The sequence below is a fragment of the Oncorhynchus kisutch genome, linkage group LG30, assembly GCF_002021735.2.
Source record: "Oncorhynchus kisutch isolate 150728-3 linkage group LG30, Okis_V2, whole genome shotgun sequence".
Taxonomy (NCBI): Eukaryota; Metazoa; Chordata; class Actinopteri; order Salmoniformes; family Salmonidae; genus Oncorhynchus; species Oncorhynchus kisutch.
Window position 1 is genome coordinate 25,087,823 of NC_034203.2, and position 14,099 is coordinate 25,101,921.

General features: G+C 44.3%; 1 protein-coding gene across 8 annotated transcripts in view; it reads right to left on the reverse strand.

The window, feature by feature from the left end:
• LOC109874837 (zinc finger protein 521) overlaps nt 1–14,099 on the reverse strand; it is a 181,451-nt gene that overhangs the window by 108,848 nt on the left and 58,504 nt on the right. The gene's annotated exons all lie outside the window — the stretch shown is intronic.

Consider the following 14,099-nt stretch of genomic DNA (forward strand, 5'->3'; position numbering starts at 1 on the left):
TACAGGTAAGGAAAGAAAAATGAAAGCGCTTTTACCACAATTAACCTTGTATGGGGCCATGTAAGGACTTAGCCCACCGTGACTCACAATGCAAACTCTCTGACATTTAAACCCCAACACAAGGCAATGGGGAGCTTCAAGATGTAAGCCCCACATGAGGTAAATTAGAACATGTTTATTATTCTTTAGCAATTACCTGAATAGCTTCTATGAAATAATAGGCTTTAAAATGACCTTACGTCAACGGAGACAAGAAAACAAAAGTCAAAAGGGAGATTTGAAACAAAGACAGAAATGGACACACATTGTACACAAATATGCAAAAACAACACTCTCGTCTCAACCGCAAAATGAGCAACTTTTTAAGAGAAACGCGGTTTGTTCTGACCACTAATCTGTTCTAGATATTAGATTATAGAATATTGGCTGAGCAGAGTGAGTGCTGGCTAAACTGAGCCATAAGGCAGCCGGTGCTGGATAGATAAGGTGTGCCAGGGGGCACTGTGAAGGGTTAAGGTGAGGTCAGAGAGAGAGTGATGGGGGAATTGTGGGGGTGGATAAATACCTCACCCAAGGACAAGCAGGTGCAGTGAATGACCAGGGGACATCAGAACAACTGCCAATGTGCCCTCGCTTTTATCGTTATCACAATCGGCTATTCGTTGACATTCCAATGTTGCGTAACACAGCACACAGTGTGATATAAACACCAGTTTCCAGGATGTTCAAAAGTTGACGGACCACTTCTTCCCTCCGCCCAATTCTAAGTGCTGTGCACTTCTTTACTTGAATAAAACCATGTAATCTCACCCCTTCAGAAAAAAATCCCAAGTCAAAAGGCCAAAACCTGCATTGGAACGGGAAAAACAAGAGGAAACTGCACAGATGTATTTGACTTATTTATTTATGGGACGGCTGGGGGAAAAGCATAAAGCCTCCATCATTCCAGAATCCAACCTTCCCCTTCACCATGTTATCTTTCAGCTGACACATACTGTAAGTCTCTCTCTCCCTCTCTCTCGTTCTGTTGTTTTTGATGGGGAAAGAGATCTGCCTTTTGTCAGGAAAACATACCATCACTGAGCACTTACAGGCGTCATCAGGGCCTATCTTCAGGAAACAGATGGGGTCAGAGGTTATTCCCCTGCCCCCCACAGCCCACTTTACACAAGCTCTCACTCAAGGAGCAGGCAGAAAACCAAAGCATCTACTGACTTTCTTTATCCACTTCATCCATGTTGTTTTATTCTGCTTTGAGGGAGGATGGGTGAGTCAGTGGAATGCCCTCCCCCACAGTGTGGGAGGATCTGCGCACGCACGCGCACACACACACACACACACACACACACACACACACACACACACACACACACACACACACACACACTTCCAGGGTTGGAATAGACAGCGGAGCAGAGAGGAATGACCAATGCCTTATAGTCAAGCATGCTAGCTAGGAGACGAGACCAAAACAAACAATACATATAACAAGATATATACAAGGAAAAATGTAATTCCGCCTGTCTGATGGCATCGCCGGCAGACATTGCGATGCTGTCAAGGCTGCCTCCTCCCTTCATGTTGACTGATGTATATTATTTATATCATGTCTTTATTACATTGAGCTGCATACATTAGTTAACATACAAACCCAAGAGTGGGGAGTGGGAGTCATGAGTAAGGTACACATGTGGGCCCTCATTTGAGTTGAACTGTCAGATGCTTAATTGACTTAACATGCTCCATGGTGCCACATTGTTGATTAACACAAGTGAATTGATGATATATGTATGTAGACCGTATAGCTGTGTTGACATTGGACCTGTGAGTACAGTATTCCAGGGACTTTACGGTTTGTTAATCGTACCTGTGTGACCTAATGTCTTCTGAATGATATCTACGCTGCTTTCTATGAACTGTTGCTATTCCCACTAACACTTCACATTGTTTTGAAATGATGTCGGTGTGCAATTCAAAAGACGCACTGATATGGCTTTTTGGCAAACAGGTGGTTACTGACCCCTCGTAGCTAGATAACTTGTGTTCACTATACAACATATTTTATATGTTTTGCTGCCCCTATCATCACCAAGGCATATTTTATATGTTTTTCATATCTCCATGGTGGTAGCACTTGAGGACAAGAGCTCAGGTAACCCACACACACACAACCCCCTCCCCAACACACACCCACAGCCAAGACAAGTGTGTGAACAACGGCAGATGGAAAGTACTGTTCAACCCCAGGAGACGTAAGAGGAAAGAGAGAGAGAGAGGCTCTGTTTTTTCCCTACTTCACCCAGACAAGAAATGCCCAGGTCTCATCAGCCTGAGTAAATAAAAGCGAGGCGAGCAGGCCTATACTTCCCCGTCCGTCCGTCTCTGGGGCCTGTGCACGCCAGAGCTCTCTGCGCCGCTGCCAAAGGGTATTCTGAGGCCTGAAAAAGTACACCCTGGAGCTGAAGGGCTGTCTTTGTTGGCCTGCCAAGGCCTTCCTGAGCATCCTCCAGCCAACAGCCTGTCACATCCTGGGAGGAAGACCTCCATCTTAGGTCCCTCTCCCTTGCTCCTCTCTCTCCCTCTCTCTCTGGGCTCTGGAGTCTTTAATCTCTCTCTCTTTATGGTCTCTCTCTGGGTTCTTTCCCCCCTCTCTCTCTCTCTCTCTCTCTCTCTCTCTCTCTCTCAAAATGCACTCCTGCCAGACCAGAAAGAAATGTGCTCTCCCTCTCGCTCTCTCTCTCTCTCTGGGCACTTTCCTCTCTCACTTTCTCTCTGGGCTCTCTCTCTCTCTCTCTCTTACTCTGGACTCTCTTTCTCTCTCCACTTCTCTCTCTTTCCTTTAAATGTCTGCTACATAGAACAAAACAACTTGGTTGCGGGGCTGATACAGGGGACAGCTGGAAACTCATTTGACATCTGTTAAGTAAGAGTGTGCTCATTCTCTAGCTAAGACTGGTGCATTACAAATATCGTTTTTTGAGCTACATTTAAATATGTTATCTTTCTTGGTTTGTTCTAAGTTGGAGGTCCACATGGAATGGTGGCACTTAAAAACAAAATATTTTTGGGCTCTGTTCACTAATTATTACAAAATAATCTTGGCATATCAGCTTTCACTTAAATGTATAACTACTATAACTTCTAACCTTTATCGAGGCTTCAGTGAAACACACAACCCTGATGAAATTGTGGTACAACGTTGCCATCTAATGCACATTCAAATGTCATCAATCAACACTGCAGAGCTCTCCCTGTCCTCTGCCGTGCCCTGATTGTATTAATGTGCATGTGCACCCGGGCCCATCTACTGTTGCTAGCCCCAATTCTGCTCTGATATCTGCGTCACTGATTTCTGCTCTTGTAAAAGCCTGTTTTTTTTTTGCACTTTAACACTAAAATGGATCAATTGAAAGTGTGGGTTCACAGCTCCAATCCAGATGTGTTGGTCATTACTGAGATGTGGTTAAGAAAGAGTGTTTTGAACACTGATGTTAACCTTTCTGGTTATAACATTTTTCGTCAAGACAAATCTTCCAAAGGTGGGAATCTTTACCAAGGAACACCTTCAGTGCTCAGTTGTCTCCACCAAGTCTGTTCCCAAACAATTTGATTTGCTGGTTTTAAGCATTAAACTTCAAATAGCTCTTTGCCGCTTTGTCATTACTCATCCATTAATGTATATTCTTATTCCATTCCTTTACTTAGATGTGTGTGTATTAGGTGGTTGTTGTGGAATTGTTAGATTACCTGTTAGATACTGCTGCCCTGTCGGAACTAGAAGCGCATGCATTTCGCTACACTCGCAATAACATACGATAACCATGTGTATGTGATTTGATTTGTTGACTGTTGCTGGATGATATCATCCATCATCAGCACCGGCATGTACCCTACCTGCCCTAAGCTCTCTCCTGGCCTCTTACACTAAGTCTGAATTTGTCCTGCTAGGTGACCTAAACTGGGACATGCTTAAACCACCTGACCAAGTCCTAAAGCAATGGGACTCCCTAAATTTCTCAGATTATTATCCAACAAGGTATGACTCCAAACACCCAGAAAAGGCTACTCTCCTTGATGTTATCCTCACATATAATCCTGATAGGTATCAGTCTGGTGTTTTCTGTAATGACCTTAGTGATCACTGTTTTACAGCCTGTGTTCGTAATGGCTGCTCAGTGAAACGACTTGTCCTGATTTGTCAAAGACGCTTGCTAAAAAACTTTAATGAGCAAGCTATCCTTCATGACTTGGACTCTGTAAATTGGTATGGAATCATCTTGATCTTCTCTGTCGAAGACGCTTGGACCTTATTTTTTATATTTTCAGTGGTATTGTTAACAAACATGCCCCCATAAAGAAAATGAGAATTAAAAACAGGTTCAGCCCCTGGTTCGACTGTGATCTGTCAGAGTTACTCCACCTCAAGAATTCGATTTGGTGAAAGGGTCGGCACATGCATACTCAGGCTTACTGACTCTCGTTCAGGCAAATGAGAAATAAGTGCACTCAGGCTATCCGGAAGGCCAAAGTTAGTTAATTTAAGGAGCAGTTCTCTCTCTGTGGGTCTAATCCCAAGAAGTTCTGGAATATGGTTAAAGACCTGGAGAATAAACCCTCCTCCTCACAGCTGCCCATGTCAATTAATGTTGATGATGTGGTTGTTACTGACAAGGATCACATGGCTGAGCTCTTTAATCACCATTTCATTAAGTCAGGATTCCTATTTGCCTCCTTGCTCATCCAACATTTCCTCATCTCCCACCCTTTCCAATGCGACAAGCCCACGATGCTCCTCCCTCTTTTTCCCCTGCCCCACTACAAAGTTTCTCCCTGCAGGTGGTCACTGGGGTGCTAAAAGAGCTCCTTAAACTTGACCCCCAAAAAACAGCTGGGTCAGATGGTTTACACCCTTTCTTCTTTAAGGTTGCTGCCCCTATCATTGCCAAGCTGATCTCTGATCTTTTTAAACTGTCTCTTCTCTCTGGGGAGGTTCCCACTTGGAAGGCAGCTACGGTGCATCCTTTATTTAAAGGGGGAGATCAAGCTGATCCAAACTTTTATAGGCCAATTTCTATTTTGCCCTGTTCATCAAAGTGTTGGAAAAACTTAATAATCAACTGACTGGCTTTCTTGATGTCTATAGTATTCTCTCTGGTATGCAATCTGGTTTCTGCTCAGGTTATGGATATGTCAATAAATTATGTCACCATTACCCTTGATTCTAAGCAATGTTGTGCTGCTATTTTTATTGACTTGGACAAAGCTTTTGATACAGTAGACCATTCCATTATTGTGGGCCGGCTAAGGAGTATTGGTGTCTCTGAGGGGACTTTGGCATGGTTTGCTAACTACCTCTTTCAAAGACTGCAGTGTATAAAGTCAGAACATCTGCTGTCTCAGCCACTGCCTGTCACCAAGGGAGTACCCCAAGGCTCGATCTTAGGCTCCACATTCTTCTCAATTGACATCAACAACATAGCTCAGGCAGTGAGAAGCTCTCTCATCAATTTATATGCAGATGATACAGTCTTATACTCAGCGGGCCCATCCCCAGACTTTGTGTTAAACGCTCTACAACAAAGCTTTTTTAGTGTCCAACAAGCTTTCTCTTTGCTTAACCTTGTTCGGAACACCTCCTGTGGTTTGGTAAGAAGAATGCTCCTCTCCCCACAGGTGTGATTACTACCTCTGAGGGTTTAGAATTTGAGGTAGTCACCTCATACAAGTACTTGGGTGTATGGCTAGACGGTACACTATCCTTCTCTCAGCACATATCAAAGCTGCAGGCTAAAGTTAAATCTAGACTTGGTTTCCTCTATTGTAATCGCTCTTCTTTCACCCCAGCTGCCAAACTAACCCTGATTCAGATGACCATCCTACCCATGCTAGATTATGGAGATGTAATTTATAGACTGGCAAGTAAGGGTGCTCTCGAGCGGCTAGATGTTCTTTACTATTCGGCAATCAGATTTGCCACCAATGCTCCTTATAGGACACATAACTTCACTCTATACTCCTCTGTAAACTGGGGTCATCTCTGTATACCTGTCGCAAGACCCACTGTTTGATGCTTATTTAAAAAACCCTCTTAGGCCTCACTCCCCCCTATCTGAGATACCTACTGCAGCCCTCATCCTCCACATACAACACCCATTCTGCCAGTCACATTCTGTTAAAGGTCCCCAAAGCACACACATCCCTGGGTCGCTCCTATTTTCAGTTCGCTGCAGCTAGCGACTGGAACGAGCTGCAAAAAACACTCCAACTGGACAGTTTTATCTCCATCTCTTCAGTCAAAGACTCAATCATGGACACTCTTACTGACAGTTGTGTCTGCTTCGTGTGATGTATTGTTGTGTCTACCTTTGTGCTGCTGTCTGTGCCCAATAATGTTTGTACCCTGTTTTGTGATGCTACTATGTTGTGCTGCAGCCATGTTATGTTGCTACCGTGTTGTTGTCATGTTGTGTTGCTACCATGTTGTTGTCATGTTATGTTGCTACCATGTTGTTGTCATGTTATGTTGCTACCGTGTTGTTGTCATGTTATGTTGCTACCGTGTTGTTGTCATGTTATGTTGCTACCATGTTGTTGTCATGTTGTGTTGCTACCGTGTTGTTGTCATGTTGTGTTGCTACCATGTTGTTGTCATGTTATGTTGCTACCATGTTGTTGTCATGTTATGTTGCTACCGTGTTGTTGTCATGTTGTGTTGCTACCATGCTGTGCTGTCATGTGTTTTTTACATTTTATTTATTTATTTTTTAGGGGTGGATCAGCTTAAACTTGCAGAAAGAATGTTGATTCCATCAATGTAATTGTCTGCATCATTTCCAATCCCCTGTATATTTTGGGGGTAAATATATATATCCATATACATACACGCACGTATACATATACACATATATACATACACATACCTATATAGACATACATACTTTTTTTTATAACATAACTTTATTATTCCCAAACCCTACCATCCCTCCCCCAATTGGAGTGAACTAATAAACAATAACACTTAGGCTTCTACCTTCAGTTTATACATATTATACACATTCTACAGACACAATCTATTTTACAATAGTTTTATTTTGTTTTGTTTTTGGTCCTTCCTCTATTAGTTGTCATGTGTCGCTGCCATGCCATGTTGTTGCTATGCCATGCCATGTTGTTGCTATGCCATGCCATGTTGTTGCTATGCCATGCCATGTTGTTGCTATGCCATGCCATGTTGTTGCTATGCCATGCTATGTTGTTGCTATGCCATGCCATGTTGTTGCTATGCCATGCCATGTTGTTGCTATGCCATGCCATGTTGTTGCTATGCCATGCCATGTTGTTGCTATGCCATGCCATGTTGTTGCTATGCCATGCCATGTTGTTGCTATGCCATGCCATGTTGTTGCTATGCCATGTTGTTGCTATGCCATGCCATGTTGTTGCTATGCCATGCCATGTTGTTGCTATGCCATGCCATGTTGTTGCTATGCCATGCCATGTTGTTGCTATGCCATGCCATGTTGTTGCTATGCCATGCCATGTTGTTGCTATGCCATGCCATGTTGTTGCTATGCCATGCTATGTTGTTGTCTTAGGTCTCTCTTTATGTAGTGTTGTGGTGTCTCCCTTGTCGTGATGTGTGTTTTGTCCTAGATTTTAAATGTATTTTTCATTATTAATCCCAGCTGTAGACCTTTTTGCCTTTTGATAGGCCGTCATTGTAAATAAGAATTTGTTCTTAACTGACTTGCCTAGTAAAATAAAGGTAAAATAAAAAATATATATAACAATAATCACAACCTAACAAAACTACCCACCACAAACACAGTCACTGACAAATGAACTCACCCGCGTGTGCATGCGCACACACACACACACACATACATAATCACCCTGAGCTTCCAAGCCAGTCTACACTCTCTGTGTGCCACCTCTCTTCCATGTTCATTTTTAGCTCTCTCTCACTGAGTAAATATGGCTGTTCAAATAAGCCCTTCAGCCAGGGACCTGCTGCCATTACTGCTCCTGCACACACACAGACACTGCTCTTAACGACCCGTAAGCTGACATGCGCTTCACTTCAAGCGTTTAGTGCAAAAATATAGCTACAGTACAGTATCTGTTAGTTCAAATTGGTTTGTTTCTGTGACCCCATTCTTCCTCATGTCTTCACTATAAAACATGTTGAGAAATGAGCAGGAATGCAGCGAAGTCACAGGTGTGGTCATTATGGTTTAGGTGGGTGAGAATATGAATACGTTCAAGCTTCTCCTATTCTATACTTCTATAGTGCAGGACTGTGTAACTCCACCTCTCTCTGCCCTGTCATCAGAACTAGGACAATTTGACAGAAGAGGTGAAAGCATGTTTCCCCTCCCAGCTTGCGTAGCATGATAAATTAGACCAGACAGGCCTCTGTGTCAGTCTATGGCCTCTACCCCTAAATCACCGCTATGGACATCAACTTTAACGACTGACGACAAGCTGCTAGTGATTGTTTTTTTATCCAGTCATAACGCACAGACAGCATTAAGCTTTTAAGGGCCATGCTTAGGGAATGACTCACTGTTGGCACCTGTGGCTTCCTGTCTGGGTTCCTGGGAGCAGTTCAAGGAGTCTTATCTCTGCCTGACAGAACTAAACAGGGGTGGCTAGAGCACCTTGTCTCTTATTCCAGAGACAGATGACTTTTATCCAAATCCACTACCTTATCTTATCAGACAAAGGCTTTAGGAGATCTTCTGTCAATTATACCGCTAGACTTTTGTCAAACACCTGTTCCCTATTCTCAGTGTTGGGGAGTAATGAACTACATTTAGTTCAACTAGTAATTTCATTACATTTGGTAGTAGCTTGGTGGTAGTGGAACTAAATTGACATCTCGGTAGTGGTTCAGTAGTTAATTCCTGTTTTACCATGTCATGGTGTAGCTACCTTTTGGAAATACACACTATTGTTTTTTGCTAAAATAAGATCAAATATGGGTGACCTGCCTAATTCTCACTCGAAACACATTTTGTATGCCTAATTCTCACATGTTGTGTTTAATTTAAATTTGTCTAAATTACACATTGTGTTAACATCTGACTCCAGAGTGAACTGTTCTTGCCATTTGTATTCTACGACATTTCAGATTCAGATAGTTTTAAGTAGTTTGGATGACTTTTTCAAAGTAACTTCAGTTAAGTAAACTATATTTTCCTTAAGGGTACCATTAGTGCAGCTTAACTTCTTCCACTGTGAAGTAGTGGGAAGCTTCCCCAACACTGCATATTCTTATGATAGAGAGAACCGTCAATGCACCTTTCCCAAATCAAAAAAACAACTTGATATCATACCAGAAATATTTATAGGGATTTTTCCTAGGAACTGTATCAGTGCGCACGTACACAAGTGAGGGTGCGTGAGTGTATGTGTGCATGGTCGTGTGTGTGTGCTTGAGTGTGAGTGTATGTGTGTGCTTGAGTGTGAGTGTATGTGTGTGCTTGAGTGTGAGTGTATGTGTGCGTGGTCGTGCGTGTGTGCTTGAGTGTGAGTGTATGTGTGCGTGGTCGTGCGTGTGTGCTTGAGTGTGAGTGTATGTGTGCGTGGTCGTGCGTGTGTGCTTGAGTGTGAGTGTATGTGTGCGTGGTCGTGCGTGTGTGCTTGAGTGTGAGTGCACAAGCTTGCATGTCTTTGTGTTCCGCACAGCAAGGATTGGCGATTCATTGAATAAACAAACAACTGCCAAAGCGTCTGATATAACGCTATGACCCTACTTCATATTCAGAGAGAAGAAGAACAAGGCATCCTTTATGGCTACTGGTAAAAGTAGTCTGACAATCCCCTCGAGACTGTTAATGTGTCATTGTTGATGTGTCATCTCAAAGCACATTCTGAAGCGCATATCAAACATGATATCATGTTTGAACAACACAATATCATCTTCAGTGCTTTATGTGACACAACCACTTAAGATCTAATAAGCGGAGGCTAGAACGCTGCGAGAGGCTTCAGCTTAGCTAGCTAAAGAGACTCCCGTTTCCCTCATATGAAAAAAAGAGGTTTCAATGGTTTCAATTTTCAGGCTAATTCCAGTTCTCCTCAGATGACTGGATCATTGAGCCGACTCAGGACCCCACACAGAGCTATTGGAGCGAGCCCAGCCCCAAGGCTTTACATACAGTGCCACTGCTACACTGCGACAGCCCTGGTTAAAAAGAAATCACATCCAGTCAAAATGGAGTGCTGAACATTCCCAGCAGCACTCAAAGAGAAGTGCCAGGTAGCCATACATGGCTTATTGCACCAGTCTCTCACACATATTACCACTGACACTACACACAAACATAAACACACACACATGCGCACATACATACATACATACATACATACATACATACATACATACATACATACATACATACATACATACATACATACATACATACATACATACATACATACACACACACACACACACACACACACACACACATACATACATACATACATACATACATACATACACACACACACACATACATACATACATACATACATACATACATACATACATACATACATACATACATACATACATACATACATACATACATACATACATACATACATACATACATACATACATACATACACAAGTAGAACTAGAATATTGAGTGTCCTCTCTTGCCCATAGGAGATGGTTTTAATGCCAAGCCTTGCATGTCCTTGCCTTCCCATCATCTCTTTCTTTAGTTCTCCATCTCTCTCTCTCCTCTCTCTCTCTCTCCCTCTTTCCCTATCTTGCGCTCTCTCTTCCACTATCTCTTAGCATACAATATGTTTTTTAAACATCAGTGAGAAATGTCAGGCCCTGCTTTCCCCCTGCCAAAGAACAATCAAATCAGACATGCTACCGGAAGAGAGGGAAGAGGGGACTACAGCAACACTACTAAAGGAGGAAAAAAGAGGGTCAGGAGGGAGAGAGGGATGGGTGCATTACTAGAGAACAGAGAGAGAGAGCGAGAGAGGAGGGAGGGGTCGAGAATGATAGAAGGATGCACTTCCCAGGGTTTCAGTGGCACCTTAGCAACGTGTCTCTTCCTGTCACGTCATGCTCACAATGACACGCCTTGTCACAACACAACACACACACACCAAAATGGCAGTCAAGGGGAGGCTTTTACACAGGGCCTGACACTAGAAGCAGGAACATTAAACTGCTGCCTAGCTGTCTCAGTGGCCTGGGGTCCATTATACCGGCCTTCACGGCTCTGTCTGCCCCAACCACGGGGAAGCAGAAAACTGTCAACTACTTTGTCCACATTACCCATGTCCCCCAGCACAGAGAGTAGCACTTGGTCACTGTCCCAGAAATCACAGTGCCCCAGTGGCGTCCCAGGAAACATAGACAAATGGAGGGCCAGCGGAGGGAAAGTAGGGCGGCCAGTCATCTTTTACGAGCTGGGGCCTTTTTCTTTCCATGAGGACATGGAAGGGGAGAGTGAGACAGAGCGAGGAGAGGAGGAGAGGGATTCAATTACTTATCATGGGTCTTGATCCCACTGTTCTGACGTCTTGAAGACAGACGAGACGTGTGAGAGCAGAAACCACGGAACATATTTTTCTATCATAAAAGAATGTGACAGATCATGGTAAAGGGACATGAGAGCAAGATGCATATGATGTGTCTCTTATAGCCCCATGTACAATATCATCATGAAGATGAACCTTAGTGTTCTCCTGGAGTCAATGATGAAACCATGCCAGAGAAGACACACTGTGACCACCAAGAATGGTGAGATCTGGTCATTTTCCTCACCCCAGCTATTCACTGTTACAAGATCAGCCCCACCATAAAGCATTGTTAACTAACTTAACAGTATATGAGTGTGATTGTGGGTGTTGTTCAACTCAAGGCTGCTGATGGAAGCTAGAGGAAGAACACATAGTTGACCATGGCAGTTACTGCAGGAGAGGAGAGAACACACTAACAGTAAGGAGGCTCTGCCCCGCCCCAGGCCTTGGCCGGACCACCAGCTCCCGTGGGCCTCCCAGGGGGGAGAAGGGGGGATGCAGGGGGAGGAGGGGTGACAATCTGTCCCCCAGCACGGCCCATCACTCCTGCCTCACTGCACTGGCTCTGAGGGAGTGAGGGGGAGAGTGCTGGGTTGGATCTGGGTACTACAGGGGGCAGTGTGTACTGGCCCCTTTCCCTCACCAATGCGGCAGGCTAGGTAGGCAGGAAGGAAGGCAGATAGCATGTACGCAGTCAGGCTAGGCAGGCAGGAAGGCAGGTAGCAGGTAGGCAGTCAGGCTAGGCATGCAGGAAGGAAGGCAGGTAGCATGTAGGCAGGCAGGCTAGGCAGGCAGGAAGGCAGGTAGCAGGTAGGCAGGCAGGCTAGGCAGGCAGGAAGGCAGGAAGGCAGGTAGCAGGTAGGCAGTCAGGCTAGGCAGGCAGGTAGGCAGTCAGGCTAAGCAGGCAGAAAGGCAGGTAGCATGTAGGCAGTCAGGCTAGGCAGGCAGTAAGGCAGGTAGCAGGTAGGCAGTCAGGCTAGGCAGGCAGGCAGGAAGGCAGGTAGCAGGTAGGCAGTCAGGCTAGGCAGGCAGGAAGCATGTAGGCAGGCAGGCTGGAGACCCAGTGGACAACTAGCCAGCTGGAGAAACACAGCATTCCGCTATGTTCTACCATCCTCTTACACCTGGTTTCACCTTCTTCCACACATCACAGAGGGGGAATTTACATGGACAGTAGTGTTTTATTTTCCCTGTTAATTTACTCACAGAGAACGTGATTTATGTGATAAAACTTTTTTAAATAAATATATACAGCCATGGAAATATGCTGTTACTCAATGGTTTGCTGCTTCATTAAAATTGTGTTGGCTCAGCAACTTCCTAGAGGTGCTATCTATTACTTATGAACCAAGTGCTGGACTCAAAGTGCAAAATAAATCATATTTTCATATGCATACTGTCATGGTGACCCACTCAGCCTAATTATACAATTTGAAGAATTAGACACCCTAATGAAAAAAAATGAATCTATGGAAAATGTGTGGATGTTTACTTCTTGAAGCACTTGAGTAATCTACCTCTCAGCAGCATGTTCCGTTCAGGGGAAAGCGGAGGTCAGTGAACCTTTCAACCTCCTACTACTGAGAACACGGCTGATGTTTAGACAATCGTCTGTTTCAAAGACCTCCGGTGTCTCTGGGAACTGAGCTAGCTACAGTACTGAGCCAGATCAAGCATGGAACCGAGGAGAGGCTAACAACAGACAGCTAGACATATGCTAGGTAGCCTACTAGTCTTAGAATGCACGCACCAGAACACCCTGAACCTTGACCTCTAAGCCCTGACCCTGCCTTCCCCTGATTAATCCACTCTGGCTCTCCGTTTGATATCTCGTCAATGCCATGTGGTCTTGTCAGCGGTATAACAACTCCAGACAGTCCAGGAGGGAGTGGAAAACATGCACCACTGAGGAGAAGAGAGGGGGATGAGGGATAGAGGGATAGAGGGATGGAGGGGGGGAGGGAGGAAAACAAGCAAACCAAGCAAACAGCCCATGTATTTTTATGCATCCCTGTCTTAAATGTCAAGATTTCCTAAAACTCAGATCACTGGAGCACTGACACTTCTCCGAGGTTCAACAGAAACCGCATTCATTAATAATTAGATGAGAGGACAGGCAGAGAGAGAGAGAGTGAAAGAGAGATAGAGAGATCCAGGTAAACTCCAACCCCTTCCCTAGCTGATATAATGTTTTTAGCTGTGTTATTTTTGTATTGTCTTTTTTCTCTGTTTCTTTGGCATCTGTGCCAGGATCCATCTGAGTAGCTGGTTTCTGAGCAAAGGCTGCAGACGTCGCCGTCCTCCTCTCCTCCTCCTCTTCTCCTTAATCATGGCTCTAATACCCTCCAGATGAATAAACATCTTCATCCCTGCTCCTCCAAAGCCAGCAGGCGCCTCTCCCCTCCCAATCCAAGGAAGAGAGAGAAGGAAGGAGCGAAGGAGAAAATGACAGATGGATGGGTGGATCAATGGGAGAAACTAAATCAACACCAAAAAGTAACAAAGCCGCCACGATCACAATGGCAAGATTTTCCTGCTTC